Source organism: Ambystoma mexicanum, chromosome 5q (assembly GCF_040938575.1).
Source record: "Ambystoma mexicanum isolate Mex_15411 chromosome 5q, UKY_AmexF1_1, whole genome shotgun sequence".
NCBI lineage: Eukaryota > Metazoa > Chordata > Amphibia > Caudata > Ambystomatidae > Ambystoma > Ambystoma mexicanum.
This window is the reverse complement of record NC_090933.1, coordinates 952,049,905-952,068,805: the sequence shown is the minus strand read 5'-3', so window position 1 is coordinate 952,068,805 and position 18,901 is coordinate 952,049,905. Positions and strand designations below refer to the sequence as shown.

General features: G+C 44.1%; 1 protein-coding gene across 5 annotated transcripts in view; it reads right to left on the bottom strand.

Moving 5' to 3' along the window:
- RIMS2 (regulating synaptic membrane exocytosis 2) overlaps positions 1–18,901 on the bottom strand; it is a 2,919,733-nt gene that overhangs the window by 2,183,980 nt on the left and 716,852 nt on the right. The window lies entirely within an intron of this gene.

Below are 18,901 nucleotides of genomic sequence, written 5' to 3'. Positions count from 1 at the left end.
TAATAAACGATATCCAGAAGGTGAATAGAAAACATTTTTTGGGCATTCTGACATATTAGCTTTTTTGTGGGTGAATATACCAAAGTACCAAACTATTATCCTCTGAAGAGTTGGAATGGGTTCTGGAACTATGGAAAGCAATTTTCATAATTCAACATAAACTGCGCTCACCAGCATGCTCTTTGACCAACAAAACACTGTCATGTGTAAGGAAGGCATAGCATCAAACAGTGAAGGCAGACACAAGCGATCACAGGTGAAGGGTGGTCTAACCCAAAATCTAAGGATAGGAGCAAGGTACGACCATCAAATAATAACGCAGTCCTAATGGAGTCTTATCAAGATAAAAGAGCCTACACTAATAAACCTATTGACAGGCCTTACTTCTAAATACAAATGGTGTGGGATAATAAAGTATGTAAAAAGAAAAGTGTTCAAGAAATTATATGTCAGGATGGTTGAGCAGTTGGCTTCCCTTCCCCACGTTTTCACCACGGGACAAGGCAGCAAGCTCGAGCTTTGCACACACTCTGGCTTCCCTGCCACGAGGATATAGTGCAAAGCATAGGTATCAGGGCCTTCTGCCCAAAGTCGCTTACCCAATAACAGTCTCTTATTGCAGAGGGCCTGAAGTAACAAACAAGCACCAAAGTTGCTTTTTTAATCAGGATTTTCAGATTCATAACTTCGAGTCCACTGTTCACCATGGGTTTCCCTTCTTCAGGCTCAGACCTCCTTTTAACACAATGATCACAAATGGTCTCCCTCGATCAGACTCAGACCACGGATCTCCGTCATTCGGCTCGTACCCCTTAAGCACAATGTTCACAACTGGTCTCCCTCTTTCGAACTCGGCCCCTTAAGCACAATGTTCACAATTGGTCTCACAATGTTCACAATTGGTCTCCCTTGTTCGGGCTCGGACCATGTAATCTCACTTTCTAAGCTTTCTTCTTTGTATCAAAAATTGAAGACTTTCGATTGTGTGATGGCTTTGCTTAAACCGTTGCAAGACCACTTCGATTCACTTAATTTCTCATTCTTGTCTTTTACTTCTGCTTCTGCCACTTCTTGGCTGGATACCTCACAGAGACCTTTGATTGAGCACACCTGTGGTGTTGTACCACTCTTTCACTGGTATTGTATATTTCTCTGTTAAAGTTTATACGTACATCAGCAATTAAGCAATTAAGCCTTCCTAGAGTCTTTCATCACACGCGTTACCAATCTTAGTTCTTGCGTTCTTTATACAATTTTGCTGCTTGCAACCTTAACTTCAACACAGACTGGTCTTGCATCGGTCTCCCCAACTCACCAGCTGTGTTGATCTATCTGCTGCTGCCTTGATCCTGGAGCCAAGGACTTGTCTCAGGAGGATAGCTCAGCGGCAACATGCTCGCCTTGGAAGCAAGACGACACAGAGCAACACAGGTTCAATCCCCGGGTCAGCGCTTAGAAACCTCTAGGTGTTAAGCGTGTTATACATAACCTATCATATCATACCAAGGTGACTGCTGCTCGTCCACGATTCGGTCAGTCATGCAGGAGGGCCCCGGGTATCTCCGACACACAATGCAGGATTGTTCAGTCTGGTTTCTTGGCCTTACGCTTTTTTAATCTGAAGTATTCTGGAAAGTAACGGTTTCTCGCAGGAAAGGTCAAGGGTATCTCCCTCCTTGCACACCCTTCTTTGTTCACCATCATTCTCCCCTAGTTCAGCTCTGTCTGGAAAACGCTGGTGCTTCGTGTGCTTTGCCTCGCTCAGAGCGCACTCTCGTGCTGTGCCTTTTATCCGTGTGGGGAAGCTTAATGGAAGTCAGGTGTGAGTAGTTACCAGTAATTGCCGGACCTCGCCGGACCATAGTATTGGGACATGTCAGGTACAATGCTCGGGTGCGAGTCTGCTTTCACCCAGAGTGGGAGGTCCATGTGAAAGTGTTTGTGAAGGGAAAGAGGGTGTGTGGGGGGGTAAAGATCCCAAATATCCTACCGGGTAGGATGGGGTAAAGATGTTACAGGGAGCTAGCTATACAGCATCTCGTCATCAGGTGCCCCACTCCCACTCCCGAAGACCCCTCATCCAGGTGATCCTCCCGCACTGGTCTACCCCAGGGTCTGGATCCAAAGGCAATGGCCGTGCCCTGGTCACCTGAGAGAGAGAGACCCCCGGACACCAGTGGGTGAGACACCTTCTAGTTTCTCTTTCATGTTTGGCATTCCCAACTACCAGTCAACTAATTGAGCTCTGAAAAGGAACTCTTGCTCACACTGCTCCCTCTCCCTTCGATGTTGTTCCTTAATGCGGTTGGTCTATGCAGTAGGTAATGTAGATGGCCACAAATTATGTTTCATTAAACTAATCTGTATAAAAAGCAACAGAAGACATATAGTTGATGCTTTTATACAACAATAAAAACAAACGCTGGCAGGGCTTTCTCTTTAATAGCGACTGAATTGTGGAACTCTGCCTTTCAACCTAAGAAGTTTCACATCCAAACTTTTACATGGGATGAAAAAGGGGGGGATTTCTGCAATTGGTGCAGCCTTTTTCCGCTCTTTCGTGCCTTGGTTGAAATGCACAGTTTTGCTTTACAATAGCTAACCTAAACTAACCCAACGAGCTACGAAAGTACAAAGTGAAGTAGTAGTATCCTATCTGAGGTGGTTCAGGGCAACCACAATTGTTGCACACCTACGTTATACAAATGCACTTGGAACTGTGCTTTGGCTGAATATAGAAAATGTCCCAGAAAACACCAACTTGTCATTAAAGGCTGTGTGCTACTCCTTTGGTCTGTCAAGACAGATTGTTAACTTTTAACTTACCTTTCACTATTTTCTTTCCTAAAATAATGTTATTAAGTATATGTTACACTCCCAATTAGATTATTATTTATATAGCACTTAATGCCGGACTCCTCCAGCTTCTAATCTCTAGACCAGGGCTTGAACCAATGTTGCATGTCATCCCCTGTTAACAAGGGAAGCTCACTTCTCCTCAGCTATCACCCGGATATATTTTGCATTAAATAGGTGTAGCCTGATGAAAACATACCTGCAATCAATAAAAGACTGCAAAGTTTCATGAAAGTATTACCAATAATGATAGATGAACAAGTTACTTACCCTTGGTAACGTTCTTTCAACTGGATGTTCCTACCACATATTCTTCATCTTTGATATTCAACACCCAGCTTCAGCTGCTTCTGAATAGTATTTTCAGCAGAGGGCGCTGTGCGTCGATGCAGTCGACTCGATGTCCCTCGAGGGCCTGCGTCTCGAGGATGATGGCATCAAAGGCATATATAGCACGCGGAAATGCCCCTTGGCTTCAGTTCTGTTTTTCTTACAGTAGAAACGACCCCATAAGCACAGGTTTGACCGTACTCAACTTTAAAGGAGCGAAAGCTGTAACAGCATGGGAAATTCTGCGGTGTGGTAGGTTGGGAGGGCGATGAGGAATACGTGGGAGGAACATCCAGTCGAAAGAACGTTACCAGGGGTAAGTAACTTGTTCTTCAAATGGATTGTGTCCTCCCACGTATTCCTCATCTTTGATAGACTCCCAAAGCAGCATTGTAGTATTCTGAAATTGCCATAATGTTCCACCTGGATAAGATCTGTTTTGTAACAGCCTGACCTAGCTTGTGACCTGTATAGCCTATAAAAAGCTGATCATCAATACAAAGTTTTGATACCCTAGATATGTAAAAGCTCAGAGCTCTGCGTGGATCCAATCTATGTAATCTCTCCTCCTCTTTACCAGGATGAGGTGGAGGACAGAAAGTAGGTAAAACAATGTTCTGCCCTACATGAAAATCAGAAATGATTTTGGATAAAAATGAAGGCTTAACCCTCAGAACAACTCTATCCTTATGGAAGATAGTAAAGGGTGGCTTGGATGAAAGTGCCCGCAATTCACTCACTCAACGGGCTGAAGTTAATGCTACCAAGAGAATGGTTTTAAATATTAAGAACCTTAATGGACATGACTGTAAAGGTACAAAGGGTGCAAACATTAGAAATGTTAATACCAGTTTAAGGTCCCAAACTGGAACCTGGAAAGGAGATGAGGGGAACACACTGGTGAGTCCCTTTAAAAATTGTGACACCAGTGGAATTTTGAAATATGATCATTCTTCTGACGAACGCTTAAAGATGGATAGCGCTGTCAAATAGCCCTTAATAGTTTCAACCTGGAGCCCCAGATTGGCTAAGGATAGTAGAAGAGATAATACTTATGGGGTTTTGCACAGAAAAGGGTCTACATTCTTGTCTTTGCAACAGCTGCAGAATTTATTCCAACAGCAGCGGTACAAGGACTTTGGTGCTGGCTTTCTGGCTGAAAGCAAAATATCCATTACATCATCCGGGAGGTGCCAATCCATGTATTTTAGCCTCTCAGAAACCATGCGTGAAGGCTGAATGTCTTGACCTCTGGATGGAGAACCCGACCCTCCTCTCGCGAAAGAAGATACTCTCTTTGTGGAAGACGCACTGGAGGGCAGATGGACATGTCCAGAAGGTACGGGTACCACGTCGTCCTGGCCCAATACGGGGCAATTAAGATCATGCGTTTCCCGAATTTCCTCAACCTCCTGATCACGTGAGGAATGACGGGACTGGAGGAAACGCGTACAGGAGTGGAAACACCCAGTCCACTACGAATGCGTCCCCTAGAGCTCCTCTTGGGGGAAATTCCCTGGAGCAGTACAGTTCGCCCTTTCTGTTGGCACTGGCTGTGAACAGATCCACTTGAGGGGTTCCTCAAAGGGTGAAGATCTCTTGAAGGACTTCCTGATCTAGTTCCCACTCATGGGAGACTGTGCTCTGCCTGCTCAGTGTGCCTGCTGCAGTGTTCTCTTCTCTGGCCAGGCCAACTGCCGATAGAGAGATTCCTTCTTAAATTGCCCAGTACCACAGCTGCATTGCTTCTCTGCACAGTGGTAGTGACCCTACACCTCCTCTCTTGTTGAGGTAGCACATGGCCACTGTGTTGTCCGTCATTATCAGGACATTCTTTCCCAGTACGGAGGGCAGAAAGGCCTTTAGCGCTAGTCTGATTGCCCTCAGGTCCAAAGGTTGGGGAGACCACGACGATGCTGGCACAGTAGTCCAGTTTAGAGAAGGCAAAAGTGGTTAAGAGATGCTTAGTAGTGTTGAAAGGAAGGAGGTGCCTGATTTTCCTAATATTTAGGAGGTTGAGACGAGCTGCTGTTCCAGTTTTGGAGATGAAAGTAGAGAAGGTATCAGAAAGGTCATTGATGATATAGAGGCTTCTAGCTGAAGAAGAATAGCAGTATACCTGCAGTTAGTTCATATGCTACCACAGAACATGTCTGCCCAATACATCGAAGTGAACTCAACTCCCATCAGTCATTTACTTTTCTTTTAGGGATCATTCACCATTTTGGTAATGGAGCGCAATAAAGCAAATAAACGTCAACCAGTATTAACATCTACATATCTAATAGTCCAAATGTGTTTGTTTGTGGCGGGATTTGTGGCGAAGCATTGTTCCTTATACAATTCTACACTGTTTGACTAATCTGCACCAAATTACGCATAGTTACCTGTTAGGACCCTACGAACATTACTGGATACAGGACATTTGTACACCCCACCCCGTTCCCTGGATTTCAGCACAAGTCAAAATTTGTTTATGAGTTTGTGGCTTGGTGAAGCGTTGTTCCTTATACAATTCCACACCGTTTCACCAATCTGCACCAACGTTTGCATAGTTACCTGTTAGGATCCTCTGGATATTACTAGCTACATGACATTTGGACACCCCACCTCTTTCCCCGGATTTAAGCACCTTCACACATTAGACAGTTGCCTGAAATCAGAGAAACATCAATGTAGTCCTAGAAGGACTGGTCCCGACATGAGGAACAAAACCTGAGGTCCAGGCCCTAGGATGCATGGTTTTCAAGAAATTTGCACTGCAACAAATTGCACCACGCCAGGGTGAGGCGACAGGTGAGGAGAGAGAACAGAAGGTCCCAGTATGCAGCAGCAAACCAACTCTCACCGACCCCCAATGTCTGCTCCGGGGTATGTCAGCCAGCCACATGCGCCCATTCTCTGTGCAGTATACTTCAGGGTGCAAAGCACATCAAGCGATACGCGAATCGGAACAGTGACCTACAGGATCAGTGTTATCATGTCTGTCTACAGAACCTGTTCAGAGAACGGGTACTTCTGCTAGTTTAATATATCGTTGATTGTACATTCCTTACTATTAATACAGATTTTATTTGCAGATCATGCTGGGTTAACTCCCTCCCTTGGAATGTGCTACCTTACTCCCACCCTCATATTACTTGAATTGATTTTGTACTGAAACCTAATCATTTTCTGTTTCAATACTGCTTTTATTTGCAAATTGCAATGATCCACAAGTTTGCAGCCTCATTTGTCAACTTCGTGGCCTGGGGAGGAGAGATTTTCCTGACAGAATGCGTTTTCTAGAATAACAGATAAGGTGTTTTATTTGGCTGAGGTTTATTGAGGACATTATAATAATTTTGGCAGGGTGTTGAAAGCCTTCTGGTTGATTATACGAGAGCACTACATTTTAACTGGCGAATGCTAGACTAACTGAACACATTAGCCAAATAGAAACTGAGTGCCTAAACCTTAGATTAAGAGTACAATATAACCAGCTGTTTTGCATTATGCAGCGAAAACCTACAGCGTGCAACAAAATGTTGCACGCCAAGTCAAGACATTCTCCTTCATTTAATGAAAGCATTCACTAAGATGCAAGATGTAACGATCTCAACTTTGAGACTGAAAGTACATTTATGGTTCGCAGATTTAAACACAGAGGCAGCCGTTTGATTAATGTGACTGAAAGCGTATCTGTTGTTTTAGTCAAGTAAATTACTTTTTCGTAATTTACTTCGATAAAATTACATTGAGGGAATAAATGTATATATTTTTATATATTTATATTCACTGAACAAACCTTAGTTAGGATGCAGTTAAGTTGTTCAGATTTAACGCAACAAAACCCTTGAAATTCTGCAGATGTGCAAAGTCATGACCAGATTAACTCGGCACGTTCCAGTTGATGTCCTCCACCATGTCCCCCATAATGCCATTTTTATGTCATTGTGAATACCTTCTCTTATAATATGTACGTGTTCATGGGCTTTGCAACGGGAACGCGCCAAGTTAAGCTGGTCATTTCTTCTGCTGCACTATAATGAGTGTCTGTATGTATATTATGTGACCAAGAAATGAGAAGTTGCGAAACGCATCATTTTTTGCCGCCGCCTCCCCTGGCGTTTTTCTGTATTGTAGCACAGACAATTTTAATATTTATATTATTGAATAAAAAGGTAATTTTTAAACCTCATTCCGTGGACTCTGGTCACCTCATTCAAACTACTTGCTGTGCATTTATCAGACGGAGACTGGGAGTGCGACTCAAATTGCAACAGTGTTCACACTGGTTGATGTTCGGTAGATATACAAATACACACATATATATTTTTGTTATGGGGAAACATGTATAGGAGAAGTGGGTACGGGTAGGAGTAGGTGGGGGGGGTCAGTGGACCCCCTTATAATAAACCCATTGAAAAATGCCACAATGTAAGGTACCCTTTCATTGACTTATTCAATCAATGCATTATTTAACTTTCTACCTGCACAGTGTATAATACTTCATTTCCAGGCCATTGGATCAGAGTTGTGGCAACAGAGAGCGATTATCGCGATTAAAGGAAATCCAATGGATCTTGCACCTTAAATCACTGGCACCTTGAGGATTCAACGAGGATCTTGAGATGAATGCAGTTATTGGAAAATAACACGAGAGAAAACTAATTTATCCAATAAATGACAATGTCCAGTTTGCACTGCTTAAATGCATCACTGAATGTATTTCTTACTAGTTCCATCTGGATGTAGCCAGTAGGCGTCAATAATAGTATTTTGAACTCATCATTCGCTCTTTTTGTGTTCATTATGAGTCACATTTACTATAAAATTGCTGTGTCACATTCCCCTGCATCAGTGATAAGAATTTCACGTATTTTTTGTTTTTGCCAACTTTAAATAACCACCTCACATGAGGTAACAGCGTATGTATGTTCCTCACCTGTTGTTTTAACTTATGTATGCTAGTCTTAAACCCTTACATTGAGAACTAACCCAATATCCAACCCCATACTTCAGGTGCAAGTGTGATTCCATTTTACTGGCATGTGCTTGTTTAGGAGGGAGGCATGCAGTGATGCACGGAGGGAGGCATGGAGGGCAAACAGTGGACCCACGATTGCAAAATGGAATCACTAAAACGTTACATGAGCTTCATCACAGTATGCATTGCTGTCAACAGGTGGTGGCGTTTCCTGCTGTGAATGGCGGCTCAGCAGAATAATTACAGATGCCACTGCAAGAGGTGGAACCCCAAGGGTTCCTCTGGGAGATCTGCTCTAACAGTTACATAATGGACTTTGGGACCTGGCCACTTGAGTTCTAATCCTAACTTTGGCAATAAATCGTGAGATTCCGAGCAAGTCACTTAACCACCATGCCTAAATTGCAAATATGTGTGACCTAAACATAGTCTGTTAAAGCCAACCGTACAGTGTGCCATCCAACATTGTCACAATTACACGCTCTTCTCCCTTGACTCCTTTTCCATTCTCCTCGTGGTTTCTGCAACTCAATATCCCCAGCCATATACAGACCATAATCTTCAATGTGCAGCACCTCATGTTTGAGAAGCTCCTAATACACTAAATGCTCTCTGTAAACTGCCCCACTGCTCCTCTGAGAGGTAAGTGTGCTACACACAGGGGAAAAGAAGTCTGATAGAAATGCAGTTCTCCAGTGTTTTATTTATGGAATGCGGCTGTTATCCCTTTGATGTATTCATGTTTCTTTCGGTCTTCTAATACGTTTGTTTGGTCAGTGAAGTAACTTTGCCAGGGTTCCCCCGTCTCTGGATTCAGCAACATAGAATCGCTCATCATTGAACCACAGGCCTACACCGGCGAAAATGAGGCACTGCATAACTGCAAGAGAGCCCTCTGCTTCTTACACCCACCTGCCTTCCACAATTAGATATTCTCTTCTACAAAACTCATTATGAACTGAAACATACACATTGTGCAGAAAAAGCAGCGATCAGCGCTTTCTTCCCTCCAGTGCTTTCTTGCTACTATAGCTGTTTTTCGCATGACTTGGAACATTTCAATGCTATTTAATATAAATTGTGCACCAGAAGGTGTGTGTTCATTGTACGGGTGAATTAGCTCCAGCACCACTGGCCTGGTCAATACCAACAAAGGCCACACTGGAGATTTGAGGACCTGCCCTGGAGCTGCTGCAGCCATACTGCAGGAACTAATATGTGTTGCCCTTGCCCTCTTTAAGACAGTTCTGGGTCAAGGGTGAATGTAAAGTGATGAAGGGGAAGCTGCTGCAAAGTCGAGAAGGAAAATAAGAGGCAACGCAGACTATGTTGTAAATCGAAGTCCAAAAATGATCAGCTAAAGTCTAACGGTAGACGGGACTAATTAGGAAAAGAAGGGAGGTTAAAATACATATGTACGGAATGGCACCCATGTAAAACGCGTACTCCTGCCATTTAAACGTGCAAAGAGAATTATCACCCATCTCTCCGTCTCTTCTTTCAAAACAGACATTATTTTGTAGTTTCATCTGCCCTTAATATATCAAACCTTCTGGGTCTGTAATTAGTGTTCAACTTCACTTTCTTTTCTCGAGTTGGTCAACGTTTCTTTTTGTGTTTTTACCAAACGAAAACGGAAACAGAAATTGCCTCTATATCTCTGTTCAATAAAACACTGTCATACTGTCATGTAACCTGCGTGTAACTGTAATAAGTTAATATGTAAAAAGTACCTTTTGAAACTTGCTATGCGCCCAGATACCTCAGGGTTTGGTGCGCGTTATAAATAAATAAATAAACAAATTAGAAAACAGGCTAGCAGTCAAAACTAGAATACAGAATTCTGATTGGCTGCCACAAAGGGATTTTGGCCTTGGGGTACAAACTAGTAGCAGATGCCAAAGAGGCAACAGCATCTTCTCTTGCTTCCAGTATATCAATACCGTGTCAGAGTGCAAAGAGGAAGCTCCGACCAATGGATGTGGAGGTCCCAGCTCTTTTCCATAGATTAGGGGGAAGGTGATGACCGCCCCGGAGGCCTGAAAAGCGCTTGCCTTAACACGTGGCTGGCGGGTATTAAAGGGCGGGTTCATCACCATCCTGGGTGTGGTTAGAGGCATGGCTTCAGCCTAAGGTGTGTATTAAAAGAGCACACATATCATGTATAAGGCTCAACTAAGTGTTAACTTGGTCTGGATGGGGCTGGTATAAAGTCTTAGTAAGGGAAAGGGGGTCTTTACACAGCAAGACAGTGTATTCTTCTCCAAGTACAATCTGAGCAAACAGTGTCTCAATGGGCTAAATGATAGTGTCACAAAAGCGTAAATATGTAAATGCTGATATTACCTGGATCTCTAAACTAAGATCCACTCTCAGCAATAGAGTGTCCATAATACTCCTGGGTTCCGCTTCAGTGTCTCTGGGTTACAGAGCCCTCACCCCCACCACCCTCCGAAACTCTTGGTAGACCTCATTCTATGGATAGAGTTCCCTGCTTCCTGCTTGATAATCTCCTATTAGCAAGCATTTCTCCTCTGTTGCTTCGGAACTAGCATAGTTATTCTCACTTTCCAGCCACAGGTCGCTCTCCTGGGACAACATGGACATCATCAAGACATTCCTACTAGTAAATATTTTTTCCCCTTACTTGGGTGTTATGCCAGGGGAGCTGTGATATTTTTATCTTCTAGCTACGGGTTACCCTCCTGTGCCCTATACACCTCTCTGGACCAGATAGTCTCATCCCCAGAGCGGTTGCCCTCCAGGGCAAGTAGTGTAACTTCTTAGTATTTACCCTCCTGCAGCCTCAAACTCCTGTAGTGAAAGGTTCTGGAGAGAACAGCCCTCAGCATTTGCACCCCCTCCTAATGGCTTCTGCTCCCTCACTGATATTGGCCATCCCAACCCTGGCTCTGTGATCCTGATTGCTGAACTTCTGGCTCTTTCGTAGTACACCTGACTGACTTGATTATTTACTAATACCACTGTATCATTTATCTCTCACTGTATGATTGGTCATTGCCCCCATCTTAGTTGTCACCATTCAGGCGGTTTCCCTGTTTAAAATGTATTTTTATTAGGTTTTCATCAATTCCAAACAGCTTTTCCGCGACCCTCTCCCATCCCCCGTTTCCTCCCAGCAGCATTCGAAAGTCACATTTCTTCTGACATCAGTTTGTCCCCCCACTTTCCCTTCATACGGTTTTAGATTCTGAGTTGAAAAATCCATCTCAGCAACTTTGGCTTGAAACCACTCAGCTTCAAGGAGCTCAGGTGTTGGAGCAGCGGGCTCCACATTGTGCTACACTTTGTCACACAGTCCCTGAGCAGAGCAATAAGCTTCTACACGGCAGCAATTTCCCAGAGCCCATGCAGCCATTGACCCAGTGAGGGGACTTCCTTCTTTAACCACATTTATTTGATCACTAGCTTCGCCGCCAGCATCATACTCTTGATAAGTCGTAGCTGGATGTCCAACCCATCTCACTCGCCTTCCAAAGAAAGCCCCAACAAAATAAATACCAGGTTAAGAGGACACTTCATACCATCTTCTTCAAGTATCACTTCCTCTATGGCTTTCCATGGCACTCCCAAATTTGGGCAGCTCACAATGATGTGCGATAGGGTAACCTCCTGAGCACACCCCCTCCAACAAGCTCTACCTGCATTTGGTTTGAATTGCCTAGCTTGTCTGGGGTGTAATACCACATATGTAGTATCTTAAACTGAATCTCTTTGTGTTGTGTACAGGTAGACCCCTTCCAAACCATGCAGTAAATGGTTTCCCATTCTTTATCAGAGATAACCAGACCAATTTCCCTTTTCCACTATTTCTTGTTGTTGTAAGGCCAATCCCTGTCTCCCTGTGTGAAAGTTATGCACTTATATATCTTCCCCGTCAATCCCTTCCAACTGGTAGCGTCCTTCCGTGTGGTTTCTAGTGGTGTAAGTGGACTTGTCGCCCCGTTTCTTACAGTTGGATCGTGCATCCAGTGCCTGACCTGCTAGTATCTAATTCCGCCCCCCTCTTGTAAACCAAAGTCATGTTTGCATTGCTCAAATCACTTTTTGTCCCCGCTCTTCACCATATTCCCTATTTTCCTGCACCCCTTTCTATGCCAGCTTTCAAAGCCTATGTACCTAGCGGCCGGAGTAAAGTCCCTGTTACCATGTAGTGGTGTGATTGGAGATGGAAATGTTATAATTTTTCAACTTTTATATACAAGGTCCCATGCCACCGCTGTACACCAAGAAATTATGATTACATAGAGCCCTTTTGCCCTCTGTTGTCTGCCTAGCCAAGGTCGCTTCCACAGGCGCTGGCCTGCTATGGTTTGCTCAAAGAAGAACCAATGTTTATCTGATTCTAGCTGCATCCATTCTTTTATGATTCTTATTTGAGCATCCAGGTAGTAGTTCAGAATATCGGGGCACAAGAGTTGCAGCTGTCGGCCATCAGACCTCTTCGACTTATTCTTGCATGAGAGGCCTCCCAAATGTACTCTAGTATGGATTGGTGTATTCCATTTAGGCTTGCTTTTGTATTATCCAGTGGGAAGTTCTGAAACAGGTAAAGCAGCCTGGGATATACATTCATCTTAATCACTGCTTATGTCGCCAGCTAAGTGAAGATATTTTTCTAAGCCTACTGTGAGGGGTCAAAAATTAGAGACAGACACAATGGTGTAGGGCTCTTAACATTCTCCATGTTTGTAAGGTGGGATAAAGGCCTATCTATCCCGACCCTATCCTAATGAGAATGTTACTACCGATGAAACTAAAGCTGAAGCAAGTTGACCTTGTGTCCAATTGATGTCTGACCCTCACACTAACATATACAAACATTTCCAAGGTACATTTTTCTATCTCTAAACCCAACAAAGAAAGAGTATTAAAGTTCTGTCCAAATGAATGAAAATGTCTCTTTCACAAAAAAGAATGTCCTCCTCGGTTTAATAAAGCAACCCATAGAAAACTGTTGTCTGAATAGCAAAAACACACATCCTTTTCTTGCAGAACACTTTCTGAGGATGGCAAAACCAAAAAGTGTCTCTTTCATAGAACACTGTTCTTGAAAAGGTCTCATCAACGTGTCCCTTTCATACAACACTGTTTTCAGGATGGCAAAACAAAATGTCTCTTTCATAGAAGAACAAGTTACTTACCAACTGTAACATTTTTTTGATTGGATGTTCCTCCCACTTATTCCTCATCTTAGATATATCCTTACCTTCAGTTTTGCAGCTTCGGAAAAAAAATTCTGTCTCTCTCCACCAGAGGGCGCTCCTCTGGAGGTCGATGTCCCTCTGTGGCCTTCGTCGAGCACCAACGGCATCCGCTGTATAAATACCTCGAGCGCGCCCGTTGGCTTCCGTTCAGTTTTTTCGTATATTGTAGTCCATGGATTATAGTTAAAGGGCGTGCCTCTTTTGACCCAAGCCTTAAAAGAACTTAGAGTGTAATTCACGTAAACTGTACTGCAGGGTTGGCTGGGAGGGTCGATGAGGAATACGTGAGAGGAACATCCAATCGAAAGAATGTTACAGTTGGTAAGTAACTTGTTCTTCGAATGGATTGTGTCCTCCCACGTATTTCTCATCTTAGATAGACTCCCAAAGCAGTGTTGTCTCGGGGGTGGGAGTACAGAATTTTTCTAATCGTGTACAGAATGGAGTACAGATTTAGCAGAAGTCGAGTCCAGGGTATAATGTTTTATAAAGGTATGCATGGATGACCATGTGGCTGCTGCACAAATATCTTGTACAGGGACACCCCTTTTTATTGCTGTTGCCTTGCCCCTGGTTGAATGAGCTCTTAGTCCATCTGGTGGTTCTTTCCCAGCCAATCTATAGCATTCTGTTATAGCCAAAATTATCCATCTACTAGATAATGTTTGTTTAGTTACAGCAAGTCCCAATTTGCGGCCAGTGTACCCCACAAAAAGTTGATCACACTGATGTATTTTTGCCAATCTTGAGATTTAGAAACTAAGAGCTCTTCTGGGGTCTAGTCTACGTAGCCGCTCCTCTTCCTTGCTTGCATGAGGAGGAGGGTAAAAAGTAGGCAAAGTTATTTTTTGTGACAGATGAAAATCCAAAACAACTTTTGGCAAAAAAGATGGTTTAACTCGAAGAACTACTTTGTCCTTATAAAAGATGGTGTGAGGAGGACCGCTAGAAAGCGTCTGTAACTCACTTACCCTGCGGGCTGATGTCAATGCCACAAGAAGTGTTGCTTTTAAAGTAAGGAGCCTTAGTGGACAAGAGTGTAAAGGCTCAAACGGAGTGCATGTGAGGAATTTCAGAACTAATTCAAATCCCACACTGGAACTTGAAAAGGTATTGGTGGAAATACATTATTTAAACCTTTTAAGAATTGAATTATTAAGGGTTTCTTGAAGTAAGATTCTTCCTCTGAAGAGCACTTGAAAATGGATAGCGCTGCTAAGTATCCCTTTATCGTACCAACCTGAGGCCCCAGATTAGCTAAATGTAATAGAAAAGATACAATTGTGGGGATATTACATTGAAATGGGTCCACATTCTTTTCTCTGCACCAGTTACTGAACCTGTTCCAATGGCACCGATACAGAGATTTGGTTGCTGGCCTTCTGGCCGAAAGTAAAATCTCCATCACTTCATTCGGAAGATCCCAATCCTTATATCTCAACCTCTCAGAAGCCATGCGTGAAGGTTGAGTGTTTTGACCTCCGGATGGAGAACATGACCTTCCTCTCGTGAGAGAAGATCCTCTCTTCTTGGAAGACGTATTGGAGGGCAGATGGACATGTCCAGAAGGTCCGGGTACCACATTCTCCTGGCCCAATCCGGGGCAATTAGGATCATGGTTTTCCTGAACTTTCTCAACCTCCTGATTACTTGAGGGATCACAGGGACTGGAGGGAAGGCATACAGGAGTGGAAACTCCCAGTTCACCACAAACGCGTCCCTTAGAGCTCCTCTAAGAGGAAATTCCCTTGACCAGTACAGTTCGCACTTCCAGTTGGTAACAGTCGCAAACAGATCCACTTTAGGGATTCCCCAAAGGGTGAAGATCTCTTGAATGATTCCCTGAGCTAGTTCCCACTCGTGGGAGACTGTGATCTGCCTGCCTAGAGCATCCGCTGCTGGGTTTTGCTCTCCGGCTAGATGAATTGCCGATAGAAAGATCTCTTCTTGTATTGCCCAGAACCAGAGCTGCATTGCCTCTCTGCACAGTGGTAATGACCCCACTCCTCCTCTTTTGTTGAGGTAGTACATGGCCACTGTGTTGTCCGTCATTATCAGGACATTCGTTCCCCGTACCGAGGGCAGGAAGGCCTTCAGCACTAGTCTGATCGCCCTCAGCTCTAAAAGGTTGATGTGTAGTTTGGACTCTGATGGAGACCAACGACCGCTGACTGTTAAATCGTTGGTATGGGCTCCCCATCCCGTGAGGGAGGCATCCGTCACTACTGTTATCTCCGGCCATGGTTGCCAAAAATATTCTCCTCTGAGAATATGTTTTCTGCAAGCCCACCATTGTAGATCTTGTGCTACTTTGGCTGGAACTTGCAGTAGATCTGACATTTCCCCTGAGAATTGGGACCATTGAGTCCTGAGAGCCCATTGAAGGGATCTCATTCTCAATCTGGCTTCTGGCACCAGAAAATGCAGGATGCCAACAGACCGAGCAACCTGAGAAAATCGAAGGCCGGAAGATACTGGGCATTCTGGAATATTGTTACCATCTGCAGAATGTGGTGAGCTCTCTCTTCGGGAGGCGAGGCTTTGCCCGAGTAAGTATCCAGGACTGCTACGATAAGATGGAGTTTCTGTGATGGTATCATGTTTGACTTTTTTAAATTTAGAGAAAACCCTAGTTTGTGAACGAAGTGACAAGTCTTGGACAAATGATCCTGGGCTTGTTCTGGTGCCCTGATCATCCAATCGTCCAGATAGGGGTAGACATGAATCCCCCCTCTCCTGAGACTCGCTGCCACCACCGCCATCAACTTGGTGAAAACTCTTGGGGCCGAGGTTAACCTGAATGGCAGAACTCGAAACTGATAGCGTGAATTGCCAATCGCAAACCTTAGTTACTTTCTGTGCTTAAGATGGATTGGCACATGAAAGTAAGCATCCTGAAGGTCCAATGATAACCATTCCTGGAGTTGGAGAGCCTGATGGAACTTGTCCTTTCTTAGGAACTTGTTCAGGTTTCTCAAATCCAAGATGGGTCTCAGTCCTCCGTCCTTCTTTGGAATGAGTAAATATGGGGAATACCAACCCTTGTTCCTCTCCGCTACAGGTACATGCTCTAGTGCACCTTTTTGTAGCAGGGTTAAGACTTCCTGCAACAGGAGCATATCTGGATGTTTGACAGAGTTGTATCCCGGTGGGTGATTCTGAGGTTTCTTTTGAAAAGGAAGGCAGTAACCTTGGGATACTGTTTCCAGTGCCCAAGCATCTGAAGTAATGCCCCGCCATTCTTCCAAATTCTCTGAGATCCTGCCTCCCACTGGGGTCTTGTGGGTCAAAATCTCAGAGTGGTTTTGCGGCAGCTGCAGCAGCAGCTGAAGGGACAGATGCCGCTGCTGGGGTAGATCTATCACCTTTTCCTTGCCCCAAGGAAACTTTCTTTGACCTCTCTGACTGTCCTGTCCTTTTCCTCTTCCAATTGAGGAGTAATAACGAAAAGGCGACCCCTCCAGGAAGATGAGCCTGTGTAGGGGCGCTGTTCAGGTTCTTTTAGAGCGACACAGAGATTTAGCTTCTCCAAACTCTCATCCGCCTTGCTGCCAAACAACCTTGAGCCCTCAAAAGGCATATTAAAAAGCCTGGATTGCACATCCCGCGCAAAACCAGACTTTCCTAGCCACACAAATCTATGTAGCACCGTGCTAGTTGCCATGGAACTACTGATACGGTCAGCTGTGTCCAACCCTGATAGAAGGCATTCTCCCGAAGCCTCCTTTCCATCCCTTATTATGGCAAGAAAGCCATCACGTTCTTCATCTTCTGGGATGTATTCAGCTGCCGCTGACATGCAGTCCCAGAGGGTATATGTAAACCTTGCTAAGGTGCAGGTTACATTATTGCATTTCAAAGCCATACTCCCTGATGTAAAAATCTTCCTAGACCATGCATCAACCTTTATGTCGTCCCTATGCAGAGGCATTGTGGGGTATGCAGCATTTCTAGTGGAGGTAGCTGCTTGAACTACCTGACTTTCTGGAGATGGATGTTTGCTTAAGTATTCTGGATCAGAATTACAGGGTCTATATTTAGATACAAACTTTTCTATTAACTGCCGGGATGGCTTCAGGGTGTTCCGATGCAGAATTCACTGTCCTTTGCAAGGCAACATGAAATGGGAGAATGGGGTCTTGCTGAGGTGTTCCTGATAGAATATCAGTCATATCATGATAGACTGGTGAATTGCTACCCTATCCCATAAATTCAGTGACTCTATTCATTAGTTTTCTCTAGCCCGCATCAACATGCTCTGATGGGTCTAGTTTATCAAATACGTATTCTGCAGAGGTGTCCAGACCACTTGCTGTTTGCAGGCATTCCTGTAAATCCTGAATTTTGGATCGAGGATCAATGAATTCCTCCGGAACAGGCCTTGTGCCAAATTTAACACCAGCAGAGGTGATTTCTTCATCTGATGATGACTCTCCATCGTAGATAGATGACATTGTCCTGAAAAAATCATGCCTACTCTCAGGGTGAAATACTTTTTCGGGTAATGTAGGTTTTTCTTTTGTTAAAGGCTTGGGTGTCGACGAAAACGTCGATGGCGCTATGCTGTTACAACAATCTTCGATGTTGTCGAGGAGCGCCCTCTGGTGAAGAGAGACACATTTTTTTTCAAAGCAGCAAAGCTGAAGGTAAGGAAATATCTAAGATGAGGAATATGTGGGAGGACACAATCCATTCGGACACTGATTTCAGAATGGAAAAACAAAGTTTCTCTTCCATGGAATACAGTTTTCAATGATAATGTTTCTCTCTTACACAATTGGTCTTCTCCCCTCCTGACAGGAATTTTCAACTCAATCCTCTGACATCCTGGTGTACTCTCCTGCCAGGAATACCATCCTCTTGACTCACATAGATCTCCTGATATACTCTCCTGCCAGGTATCTCCTTCCAAAGTATTATCACCGGATACTCCTATCAGGTCTTCCTTCTTCAACAACACAACTTGTTGACTTCAGTGTTCACTTATACCAATGTCCCCATGCAGACATTTCATATATAAGGTTTGGTTCAAGCTCTGTCTGTCAACCTTTATCTCAATCGCTCTTGGCTCTTGGGAATGCTTGCTTCAGACCTCCCCCGACTGACATCTCATGTGAGAAGAACTGTCAAACTCCTGCCTCCTTATTTCTCTCGCAATACCGTTTGGTTTATGGCAAAGCTGGTCCCAGTTTTCCCCCAACTGACATCTCATGTCAGGAGAATTGTACCAAGTTTGCCTTTTTATTTCTCCCACAATATCTCTTGGCTTAGGGCAATGCTTGTTCCAGGCTTTTTCCAGCTGACATCTCATGTTAGGAAAGTTGTACCAGGTTTGCCTTTTACCTCGGCCTGGTCGACATTCACAAGTATTCTTCAAATACTCTTTCTCGCTTTTGCACACCACTGGGCCCCTTGCACTCTCAGGCTGACTCCCTGGTAAACCATGCCGCTGCTGTGAACGTCTACTGCAGGGCTGGCTTCCCCATTCATGCAGAGGTTTGTTCGGTCCCCAGGTTGG